Consider the following 12,894-nt stretch of genomic DNA (forward strand, 5'->3'; position numbering starts at 1 on the left):
CAATATTAATCAAATTCCAGATGTTCTCTTACACGGAAGGTTGAAAATCTCATTTGTACTAAATGTTAGGTTCGATGCAACGTTTATTTTTCCATAATAGCTTAACACAGCAGTGGTAAACGAATCCGTGAAAAAAAGCCAATGGATATATGTATGCTTGACACCACGACCTTTTCCTTTGTACAATTCTGGTACTGTATACGCTTGTTAATATTATATATTAATTCTGACATCTTTGAAATGTATGGTAGTAAAAACAGATTCATGTCCCATCAATCCTTTAAGTAACTAGCGCATGCAGTTTTTTTCAATGGCAGATGTCACTACAGAGCTGTTTGTTCTTTAGTGTGAGACAGGCTTGAAAGAACACGAAAAAACATGTTCCACCAATTTACTCAAATTGAATATCTCATAAAAACAGTTTGCATTTCTCTCCTTGTCTTACTCGTCCCTCTGAGAGACCGTTTAAAATAAGATGAAGTAAAATCAGCTCGGATAAGACCCAAGAGGCACACAACACGGTAGATTGTAGAAAACAACAACAATAAATTAGTAGAATATAAATGGAATGCTATTAATTCACTCCAGGCCACGCCCCCCAACACACAATTTTATGTGATTTTTGAGAAAGAAAAATAGCCATTTTGTATAAAACCATATTGAACAAGCATGGAAAGAACTTAACTGGTTGCATCGTTAATGCACAGTACAATATGTACTGTAGTATTCGTATACTGTATTCATATATTGGATGTGTGCATTCACGGGGCATGACCTAGTGTGCGGCATCTGCAGGTGAAGTTTGCTCGGCTGGTTAGTTTGCTTCTGAGTGTCTGGATGTGAGATGTGTTCAACAGCAGCTGTAAATTGGAACTGCTGAATTGTACTGTCATGTACAGTTACTGAATAATTTCTTCTTTTTTATTTATTTTATTAACAAATGTTCAAACTGTGTTATACATCGTAGTTGGCGGCCATTTTATTAGAAATGGTTACAATAAACTACCGCTATAACGTCCAAATTTGTTATTTCCCTCGAGGTTGAAATGTACACAGTGAGTGCTGGTGGTGTGTGCGCGTGTGTGTCATCTTCACCCCTGAGCGAGCCACTCAACCAATCATACTAAGGAAGCAAGTAATTAGTTTTAATAATAGATTGCAACATAACAGTTTGGTAGGCTATGCCTTTAAAATCAAACAAATGTTGTGTTGTTGCACTTGACACAAATGAGATGAGGATGATAGAAATGGTTATGTTTCATTTATCTTGCAAAATTTCATTGCATTGAAATCAAATCAAGTCAAGAGGGGAAGTGGCAGTAAAATTGGGCAAAATTCAGACGCGTGAAGCAGGGCAAGAAACTATTTGCATCCCTTTTTTTGGTTCATTTGTCATTTAGATGTTATGAATTGCTTGGTAGCTTGAATTTTATCTCCAAACTTTCTGTCTGAAACATTTCCAAACCAAATAGTTCAGAACTTTAATACCTTTTGTTTCTTAGTTTCCCAACCCAGCGATCTTGTGTAAGAAAATGCATTCGGACTTGGGAGGAACATCTCACCCGAGCGACAGAGAACCATACAAACTCCACACATAGAGGCCAGAATTAAAATTCGAACATTGGCTGTTGCACAGATGACGGACCAAATGTGTATAATCATGATAGAAAGAAACCTTTAGCTGAATGAAACCGTTTTAAAACGTAATCATAAAACGTAAGGGCTAAAACGACTGTATTGTGCACACTCAGGGAAGATTTCTGGCAGCTGTAATTGCTATTTTGCAGATCTGGACGCACGAGGGCGCCATGCTCTCGCAAAGAGTCGACTGTAGCTGATGGATCCTTTCGTTGTGCAAATGTTAAGGTCTCATACACGTTGTTTTCATAAGTAGAAGAAAAGGTCAGATTTTTTTTCCCCATAAAAAGAAATGTTCTCTCTCTTTCTCTCCCTATACTGTATATATATTAAAATTTCGGAACCGCTTCATCCTCACAAGGGGTGTGGGTTCAGAGTTAAATCAGCCTGCCATGCATATTTTCAGAATGTGGGAGGAACCCGGAGTACCCAGAGAAAACCCATGCAGGCCCGGGGAGAACATGCAAACTCCACACAGGGAGGCAGGAGCTGGAATTGAACCTGTTGCCTCTGCACTGTGAGGTCGACGTGTTAACCACTCGCCCATATACACCCAAAAAAATCACACAAAAACGAAAAGATTTTATATATATACACTGTATATGTTTATACTGAGGAGATTTTAGCAAGAAATGAGTTAGCCACACTTGCTGAATTAATAAAATAAAGCTGAATTCTTCCAAAATCATTACTGTGCAGCCGGGCGAGCATGTGCTGCAAAAAACACAATTAAGCTTATCGCACATTAACGCCTCGCTAGATTTAATTGATAGTTTTGATCATCTGACTCCCACACAGACGACAAATTATAGTGCGACAAATAGATATCTTGCATGACTTCCTTAGTTACTGCAAGGCAACACCTGTAATTGGACAGGGTACCCCACCGCCACCCGCCCCCTCTTCCCAATGATACCTGGTACAGTTTGGCCGGCACATTCCGATCGGCTGTCACACAGCCGAGCACACAAACAAACAGCGTGTGTTCTGGCTGGTGGCGGCGAGGAGAAGCTGTTGCTAAGAGACCTGCCTTCCTCGACTCTCCACATCATTAGCTGGCCTTTAACGTCCGTCACTTCCCCACCGCCGCTCTGTTACCGTGCAGAAAGCGCCTCGTCTTTCAGCACGTTCCATAGCAGACGAGACTAACTTAATAAGGGGCCTGCCTTATTGGTGGCATCAGGCAAAAAGAGGGAGGAAGCGGGTTGGGGGGGGGGGGGGGGGTGTGGACTGGCTAAAGGTGGATGTGGCCCGATCGGCTTAATAATGGCATGACATCCATGGGAAGAGGTTTGTGTGTGAGGTGTGTGTTTTTTGTTTCACTTGATGTCACACTACTCAGACGACTGTGGAAAACAAGCCAGAGAGCTACTCTAAGTAGTACTTAATTGTAGAAATACTGTGTATAAAATGTGTATAAAATAATTTCAGTTTTTGGGGATGTGTGGCCAGGATGGTGTCACATGCATTGTTATAGCTGCTTTAGAGTGCCTCGTTGTAGGCCGTGAGTGTATGCACGTCACACAGAAACTATAAAAAGAGCGAGGAGGCGGGAAACATTTTTTTCCCGAAGTAACACTTGACAGCCAGTGTGTGGAAAGCGCCTTTGGGTTGTCATGGCTGCTTTAGAGTATATCGTTGTTGGCCGCGAGTGCACACACAAAAAGAGACAGAAGAGCAAGCAGGGAGGCTTTGTTTTTTTTGTGCAACTTGACAGCCAGTATGTCGAGTGTGCATCCTAACAAAGACATAAAAGCATGTGAACACACACACACACACACACACACACACACACACACACACATATGCACATGAAAACACACATCACAGCTGTATGCTCAAAGGAGAAGGAAGAAGTAAAAAAGTAAATAAAAAATAAATAATAGTAAATAAAAACAAAACAAAAAAAACCAAAACAAAAAAACGGCGGCCCGGTAGCCCAGTGGTTAGCGCGTCGGCCTCACAGTGCAGAGGTACCGGGTTCGATTCCAGCTCCGGCCCCCTGTGTGGAGTTTGCATGTTCTCCCCGGGCCTGCGTGGGTTTTCTCCGGGTCCTCCGGTTTCCTCCCACATTCCGAAAACATGCGTGGCGGGCTGATTGAACACTCTAAATTGTCCCTAGGTGTGAGTGTGGTTGCGAATGGTTGTTCGTTTCTGTGTGCCCTGCAATTGGCTGGCAACCGATTCAGGGTGTCCCCCGCCTTCTGCCCGAAGACAGCTGGGATAGGCTCCAGCACCCCCCGCGACCCTAGTGAGGATCAAGCGGCTCGGAAGATGAATGAATGAATGAATATAAAAACTCAAATTCAACAAAAACTCACAAAAAAATCATACAAAAACAAAAATTATTTCATGCTTAAAAATAACGCTCACATTCCTAAAAGCTCACAGTCATGAAAACAGAACTCATCAACACACCTCTTGCACACATATCAAATCAAAAACCTCTCACTCACTCCATAATTTTCCCGCACTCAAGAAACTTCACACTTGCCAAACACCTCTCATGCTGTGAAAAAAATCACCCAAACTGAACCCCCCCATCCCACACACACACACACACAAATCTACACTACCGCCCCAACTCCTGAAAAAACTTGCACACATTAGAAAAAAAATCCTCACAGTCATTATAAAAAACTCAAATCACCAAAGAGACATCTGACTTTCAGAAAGAAATTCACTCACTCCCAAAAACACACTCCTAGACTCATATCTGAAAGACCTCTCAAACACACAAAAACTCACACCAAAAATCAGCACTAAAAGACCTCCCACTCGCACAAGAAACGTCTGACCTCTCACATTCACTAATAAAAATCCTTCTCTCACACAAACAGGTTTTGTTATTCAGCAAAGGGGCGAGGGCAGAACTTGCATGGTTGAGCCAATCAGCATCTCAGATTTGAGATGGAATCCAATTCTTTTTTTTATGCATCAAGTACATGACGAAGTGGTAGCAAAATCTCAAGGCCGCCAATCCGCACCAATCAACTAACTGCTAGAGCTCCAACTTGGAAACGTTATCTCCGGTCCAAAATATGCAAGATCAATATTTCATAAAAAGCCTGCCAAGAAAACCTAGCGACGAAGTGGCATCTGACTTGCCGCCATCCGCGTCATTACCATGGCGATGCAACCCACCTCTTTGATTTCCAAACATGCAGGAAGGGAAGTTGAACAGATGCGTTTGGAAGCGGCTCGTTTTGCAGTGCAGCGAGTTATCGGACCTCTGAAGATTGTCTCCTACATAATGGATTAGCAAATCTCAGTTTACTGTCAGTCGAGAGTGATTGCTTCACCTCCCCTTTTTCTTTCTTAGTTTTTTTTTTGAGGCTATCCCATCTTGAGGCTCAGCTTTCAGTTCCACTTGCAGATTAAATGACAACTGCTCAGTAATGCAAGTGTGATGGTGTGATGTTTGTCACGCGGACGAGAGAGAAATGTGTTTGGTTCAGTTGCGTGTGCGCGCGTGTGTGTCTGCGTGCTATGACATTTTGGGTACGTTTATCATCCCTTTTCTCCCCCCAGCCCAATTCTTTGCCCATCTAAGCTGCTGCCTTCACATCACTATGGCGACAGTGGTTGCTGTACATCGCTTAGTTCAGAGCAGCACTTCGGCGCATAGAATTTGTGTATGCTTGTTCTAAAAAGAGGCTGCCAGTCCCAGTTGAAGTTTACCGTCAAAGTGAGATGACACATTCTGCATTTAAGGCAACCACATAGCTTAGCATTGAAAGTCTACTAGTTTAATGCTAATGCTGAAGAAAATTCATTCATTCATTCATCTTCCTAACCGCTTGATCCTCACTAGGGTCGCGGGGGGTGCTGGAGCCTATCCCAGCTGTCTCCGGGCAGTAGGCGGGGGACACCCTGAATCGGTTGCCAGCCAATCGCAGGGCACACAGAGACGAACAACCATTCGCACTCACACTCACACCTAGGGACAATTTAGAGTGTTCAATCAGCCTGCCATGCATGGTTTTGGAATGTGGGAGGAAACCGGAGCACCCGGAGAAAACCCACGCAGGCCCGGGGAGAAAATCCAAACTCCACACAGGGAGGCCGGAGCTGGAATCGAACCCGGTACCTCTGCACTGTGAAGCCGACGTGCTAACCACTGGACTACCGGGCCGCGCTGAAGAAAATTGCTGTGGATATTTGAGCCGAAACGGTTGAGCAGCACATGTAAACAGACAATAGAACAATAATCACTGGCATGTTTTCTTTATCCTCTGTGAAGAACGATTACTATTAATATGTTCTCAGGCTGCATTTAAAAATAAATAAATCATTTTATAATTCGGCTTTACGTCCTGCTGCTGATTGAAATTCACGTCACAGTGCCCTTGGACTCGCATTGCAAACGTCACGTGTCACTTGTTTTCTGGGTTTGGTCACGTGCTACTGGGAGCGCGTAAACATCATTACAAAGGAAGCTTTTGATTTGTGACGTACTTTCGTCCAGGAATAATCTTGTGCTTCATTATACTTTTGGTTTAGTTTTGTTTTGTGAAATGATTATTTCAAAAATTCATGGATAATAAGATAAGATAAGAAAACCTTTATTTGTCCCACAATGGAGAAATTTGCAATCTACAGCATTGGTCAACAGTTTTTTCACAATTTTTTTTCGTAATTTTATTTTCTTCCCTTTACTTTTAAACGTTGAAAGGGCTCTGTGACACACAATGTGTCTAACACGTACATGCTAACGGTTGGCTCCGTGCAGTCATGGAGCCTGCACTCAAACTTAAAGGGAGGGCTTCATGAGCCAACAGTGTGACATCTAATCAAAAGTTTGATCAGGAAATGTGCACTAGTAGCAAACAAGTGAGAGGTGCGTTTGAAGCAGAGTAGAAGCAAAGGGTTAATCAAAAGAATCCTCAAGGGCAATGAATTAACGGCCCATGCTGCCTGCATCTTGTTGAAAGGGAAAGTTCCTTCCCCTAATATGAGTCGAGCCGACTGCAAACACGGAGAGCACAGCAGGATTCGAGAGCTTTTTGTTCTCCGATAGTGAAAAAAAAAAGTTTGGATTGGTTGTCAATGAGGTTGTTGCCGCAAGGGAAATGGACAGTTACTCGGCCATGCAATTATTAGGGCACATTGGATTGAATGGACAGGCGGTTTCAGCTTACTCAAGAATAGCCCTAAAAAAATATTGCACTTTCTAAAAACATGCCACAGGACAAAATGAATGTACAGAATGTAAGAGTTTTTGCCCTTTTTTGTTTGCTTCAACTTGGCCACAACGTGTGCACGTTGTGGCCAACGGGGGACAGGATAATACAGACACTGTTTCTACTGTTACCTTAAAAAGTAACTTTATTTTACAGACTTGTGACTTTAAAAGTAACTTAGTTAAGGTACTCATTCATTGATTTTGAAAGTTACAATTTAGTTAAATTCAACAGATGAAGGCAACCCTGCTTAAGGTTAAACTGATAACCAATTTCTTTTTTTAAGTAAAAATAAATACCTTTTTGGCTTAACATAAGCAATTATTTTTTCTTAAAAAGTTGTTATGGCTTTTACTTAACATAAACGGCAACATGTTTTTATACGCCCCCAGAAATTGTCTTTCAAGACTTCACTTGACATAAATCTGTCTTACATACTGTATATCATACAGTCACAGAGCATTGTGGGTCCTCTTTCAGTTTGAATGTGTTGCGATCCACATTTTTTTTTTTTGTATGGGGGGGCTTGTTTTGCTTTTTTTTCCTTTGATATCCTGGTCGGGTTTATGAAGCTAGATCAAACTTTGTTGAAAGCACAGCGTATGCACCGTATTCTCTTGAGTTGACACAAGCTCATAATAGTGACCGGGTTTCTAGCTTGAAAAAATAAATCTCTCTCCTTTCTCCATTGTTCCTTGCCTGTGGTCAAAATGTGACATGGGGCAAAGCGTGATGTCACTTTCCCAGGTGGGAATGCAAATTGTGAAGTCCCAGAATGATTCACTTTGAGCTGTAAATACGATAGTTGCCCCTTCTCATGTATTTCGCAATGTACAGTTGTTTGACGTGTCCATATACGAAACGCGGCTCCTCCTGCATTTTATTATTTCTTAATCATTAGTTCTGTTCCGCAAAAACACGCCACGGAAAACCATGATTGAAAAATATGTGATTTCTATTGGAGTGTTGCAAAACGACACTCACTCCTGTACCCAAGAGGCAGTTATCAACACTAAAACCACCTAGTGACTGAATGGTAAACGACACCAAGTTTTCTGTGAGCTGGTGATCATCATTTTTAATTGCGATCTTGCGACATCACTGTCGTCAGATTACTTCACTGAGAAAAGTAACGCAACACATTGTCGTTACTGTGAATATAGATTTGTTCGAGTAACCTGTTTCTTTCTTACGCGTTACCGGCATCATTGATAGAGAAGCGTTTCATAACTGAACTCAATGAGTCTCGATTTTCTGATGAAAGCTTCAGCCACCGTCCGTTTAAAAAAAAAAAAGAAAATTGTCCAAAAGCCAATAAACAACTTTGTGTGCGGTGCATATTGAAAGCGGATGGAGCCACGCAACTGATTTCAGTAGAGTGCGGCCCTCTTTCTCCGGCATTAGAAATAGATGCCAAATCTCATTGGGAGCACCTGATGTGCAGCTCAATTAGCCCTTCATTACCTTATTTTGGATGCATTTTCGCAGACAGTGACAAATACACCTTGACGTTCTCACAAATAGCAAGCTTTCTCGCGAGCGAGCGCTGTAAATGTAATGTTGCCGACTTTCCGCTTTGCAATTCAAAGTGGCTCTGAAATGACATTTGCATGTGCCGAGTTGTCCTACAGAGCGTCGGCAGGTGGGTGGTGGTGATGGTGATGATGGTGCGTGCGTGCGTGCGGTGGGGGCGATAGCATCCATCTCCGCATCCTAACCACTTTGTTGTATTTGTAGCTGGGCAAAGTCCTTCACCTGCAGCAGCTCCACTGAGTGATAGCTGGCTATGTAATGTTTCAGGCAAAATCAGACGGTCTTTCGAGTCACGTTTTCACCACTTCAGTTGAGTTTGTGGAGTTATATTTGTTTTTAGATCTTGGAAGAAAAACAAAACTGACAATTTGTGTTCTCCCTATTGCTTTCCCGTCTTTTCCATTGCTAGCGCACACGTTTGTTAGCCCATGCGTGGTGTCAGTTCAGTTTGTGCTTGCGTGTTATTGAGGCTCTGCTAGCTAATACTACAAAACGGCAGGCAAAAACCACTTCTGAGCGAGAACATGGACTAAAGAGGGCAAAAAACAATGTGGATGCAGTTAAAAATTAAATGACCATTTTTATTCTTTATTCTTTGTTTTTTACATTACGCACACCTGTCATTTATTGTGCAATCTAATTGTAACATGCAGTTGTTCCATATTTTGATGCATTTTTATAATAATAATAATACATCACATTTGTAAGCGCCTTTCACAACACTCAAGGACCCTCAAGGATTTTTATGCTTTACAAAACATTTCTGTCAGATTGTTTCGGGTGTCTTGGAACGGATTAGGGCATTTCCATGGAAAACGCGACTCTACTGACAACATTTTCTCGTTAAGATATTTCTTCCAGAACCAATTAATTTCGTAAGTAGTGGTACCACTTTAATAAGAAAAAAACAAATATATCTGGGATGCGCATCGGATAAAAATCTATCAGGGGAACATTATGTTCTGTATTATATATAGAGTGCATGGTTAGTGTATTGCATATAAAGACATGTGCCGGTGCACTGCATATTTACCGAATGCAACCACAAGGGAGCATTTAACATGCAGTACTTTCCACACTCTATGAGGAGGTTTGAATCGTCTAATTTGAGACCACACCGGCTGCTAAATCCTCTAAATCCAGAAGAAGTTGAGTGTGCAAACCCACAAGTGCATCCTCTGTGGAGAAACGTACGCCAGAAGTCACTCAACCAGTGTGACCTTTTCACCGTGTTCTCCTTTTTTCGCTATAGTCGGGTCTCGCTCCCATGCCGTCACCATGGCGACCCCCCAAAAAAAGGATTCCCCTCCAAAGAGGAAGCCGTGTCTAGAGATGTTTTCAAATGAAGATTGCGAAAACTTTGCCTGTACTTACAGTATGTTCTTTTCTCCCACGCTTTGCCCGTGAATGAGTCACAAAAGGCCTGCATGATGGAGATGAGTGCTTTTAGTCAGCCAGCGAGTGGGAAAATATTCCACAATCATCATTCAAAGAGTGCAATTAGCATCAGCTTTATTTTTCTATTGGTAGTCCAACCTGAATGCAAACCACCACTGCTTGCTTTTTTTTTGAGTTGTTTCATCTCATTCTTGCCTCCATGGTAACACCCACACAGAAATAAAAACAAATGAAAAGAAAAAGCATTAATGAGTAAATCTTTGACAAGTTCAATGTGTTCCGGAACTCAATTCACGTGAGTTCAAACTAATTGAGCCGCTGATCAGTAGTATCATTTTCAGTTTGTCTCGGTAACCACAAATCAGATCATGTAATCTTTACATGTGGTGTTCCCCAGAGATCTATTCTTGAACCTCTCCTGTATCACTTACACATGCTCCCACTTGTTTCTTTACTGCAACAGCATAACATATCACATCATTCATGAGCTCATGACATACATTTATACGTATCTGTTTCTGCTAACCACTTGAGGATTTCATCCAGTCCAACACTGGATGACAGAGAATTTTCTCCAATTTAATCAGGACAAAACTGAAATATTGTGGGCAGCCCCATAGGCTCTGAGGCATCATGTTTCATTGCCGTTGACTCTTGTTTCTATAAAACCAAGTGAAAGAATCACAATAAAGTCAATAAAAACGCAGGTCATGGCAGCTGAAGTCTTATCACTTCCAATTCCTAAGTAATACAATCACCCATCCACCCATTTATTTTCTAATCCGCTTATCCTCACGAGGGTCACGCTAGTGCTGGAGCCTATCCCAGCTGTCTTCGGGCACTAGGCGGGGTACACGCTGAACTGCTTGACAACCAATTGAAGGGCACACGTAGACAAATAACCATTCGCACTCAAAGAGCAATGCATGTTTCTGGAATGTGGGAGGAAACCGGAGTACCCGGGGAAAACCCACACAGGCATGGGGAGAACATGCAAACTAGACACAGTAAGGCCGGAATTGAACCATGCACCGTGAGGTGGGCATGCTAACCCCTCGTCCACCATGCTACCCCCGATATAATGGGACGCACACTTAATTTTTAATAGAAGCGTGGAAACAATTCATAAAAATAATTGACCAGAGCAGCTTTTCTCTGGCAGGCCACAGCCTTTGTGATGATGCAGTGTGACCTCTAATCATATTTGCCTTCCTGCCTTCTGTGCTTTGCTATTATGCAATATATCTATATATAAAAGCGTAATGGTGCTTTGAAAATCTATTTTCCACAAGATTGGAGCAAAGTAACGCCTTGGCTCCTGTCATTCATAACAATTGTTTCTTTTGTGTGTGTGTGTTTCTGCAATGATTTCTTGACCTTTTCCGCTGCCTTGCATTGATTGCGAAAACAGTTTTGGGTTAGTAATTTGCATTAAAAGCTTTGAATATTTCCACTAGTCCGATTGCCTCTGGCATCAGCATGAGTGAACCTTTGTATTTTGGCATGTTCTATTGATGCCATTTGAACTAAATTGCTCATGTAATATACTCAAATAGATGCTATTATTGTTGGCATTTGTTGTAGCTTGTGAAACTGGTTTGACTCAAGTGGATGAATTTGAAGTTTGTTTTGGGACGGCGAGACAAGTTATTTAAAACTAGTGCCGATTTGATGACTTCAGCTTGTTGCTTATATTTACTGATATTGATGATTCATCATTTATGGTTTGTACATTCTATTCTAGCCTCAGGGATAAAGCCAAACGCGTAAAGACAAAATGCAAGGGGGACTGTGGAACCTCCAGAGTCGAACACAATTTCTTCTCGGACACTGACTGGACCTTCAATTTCATAAAACTTTTATTAACAGGGTAGGCGACATTTTAAAGAGAACCTAGGAACGGAAAAATGTTTATGATTCATATTACCAAACTATCTGTCCATTTTTGAAAATTCTGAAGCCGTTCTGAAGTTTGCCCACCTTTTGATCAGAAAAGTCCTTCAGCCCTACGCTGCATTTCTTTGACTATGAATTGTAGGCTGGGTGAAGATCCAGAGCCACCTTTAAGTGATGGCTCCACTACACTGTATTGTGTATACCCTGGTTGTCAAAGCACCCATTTCATGCGCTCTGTACATTGATCGCGAATTGACAAACTGGAATTTTGCAGTTTTCTAATGAAATGCTGCCTCCTTGTGTGAAAATGCAAATCCATGATTTTGCTCTGGGAGGGGTGGATTCATATGCTTTGCTGATATGCTTTATCAGACTGGGCATTCAAGACGTAACCACCCGTAGTTCTGCTCCTTGTAGAGACTCAAGTCATTCTCGGCATTATATTTGTCTTGTCTTTTCAACAAGTGCTTCACTAAGATAGTCACTCTTTCTTCTTTAGAAAAAAAAAATTAAATCACAGCCCGTCTCTTCTTCTGTCGGCTCTCATGACGCATTTAGTCAAGCACACTCCTGTTATTTTCACATCAATCCTTGTTCGCCATCCTCCAGGCCAGAGTGCATTTTGCGCCGTATTCCATGTACATGTGAAGTACTGGTGTAGAGCATGCTTGAATTGACTTATGACACATCTGTCTGCACCGATCCGAGCCATTAGACAGCCGAGTGCCTGTTTGAACGAGCAAAAAAAAAAGGCAGACAGGGGGAAAAAAAATAAAATCAGATAAAAGGAGAAAATATCAAGAAAGCAGCACAGCAGTGACAGAACGAAAAGAGCAAAAACAACCGGATTGAAGAAGACATAGAAGGGGGATCATTAGTGATGAAAGTGGAAGCAAAAGATGCAATATCAACTTCCCCAAGATATGTAAAGTGTTAAAGAAAACGGCAGCGGTTTCTTCTGAACGTGCCTTTTATGATGATGAGAACATGAAGCAAAAGATGTGGTGAGCAGAGATCAAGCAGAGAGTTTACCCCACATAAGTATGTGGCGCTAACTTCAGTTCGCTTCAAAAGCTCACCATGGAAAAATGTACAAGCGCCTTGGTAAACTCACTTTCTGCGACGGCAGCATTCATATAGAGGGCACAACCCATTTGCTTGGCATTGTACAAATTTCACCATGATCTTCACCAGCGTGATGTCCCTCAAGGTTGTGTTCTAGGGCCCCTTCAGTTCTCAATCATTT

General features: G+C 41.9%; 1 long non-coding RNA gene across 1 annotated transcript in view; it reads left to right on the forward strand.

The window, feature by feature from the left end:
* The window catches only part of LOC127589136 (uncharacterized), a 48,315-nt gene that overhangs the window by 32,058 nt on the left and 3,363 nt on the right, over positions 1-12,894 (forward strand). The gene's annotated exons all lie outside the window — the stretch shown is intronic.

Source organism: Hippocampus zosterae, chromosome 17 (assembly GCF_025434085.1).
Source record: "Hippocampus zosterae strain Florida chromosome 17, ASM2543408v3, whole genome shotgun sequence".
NCBI lineage: Eukaryota > Metazoa > Chordata > Actinopteri > Syngnathiformes > Syngnathidae > Hippocampus > Hippocampus zosterae.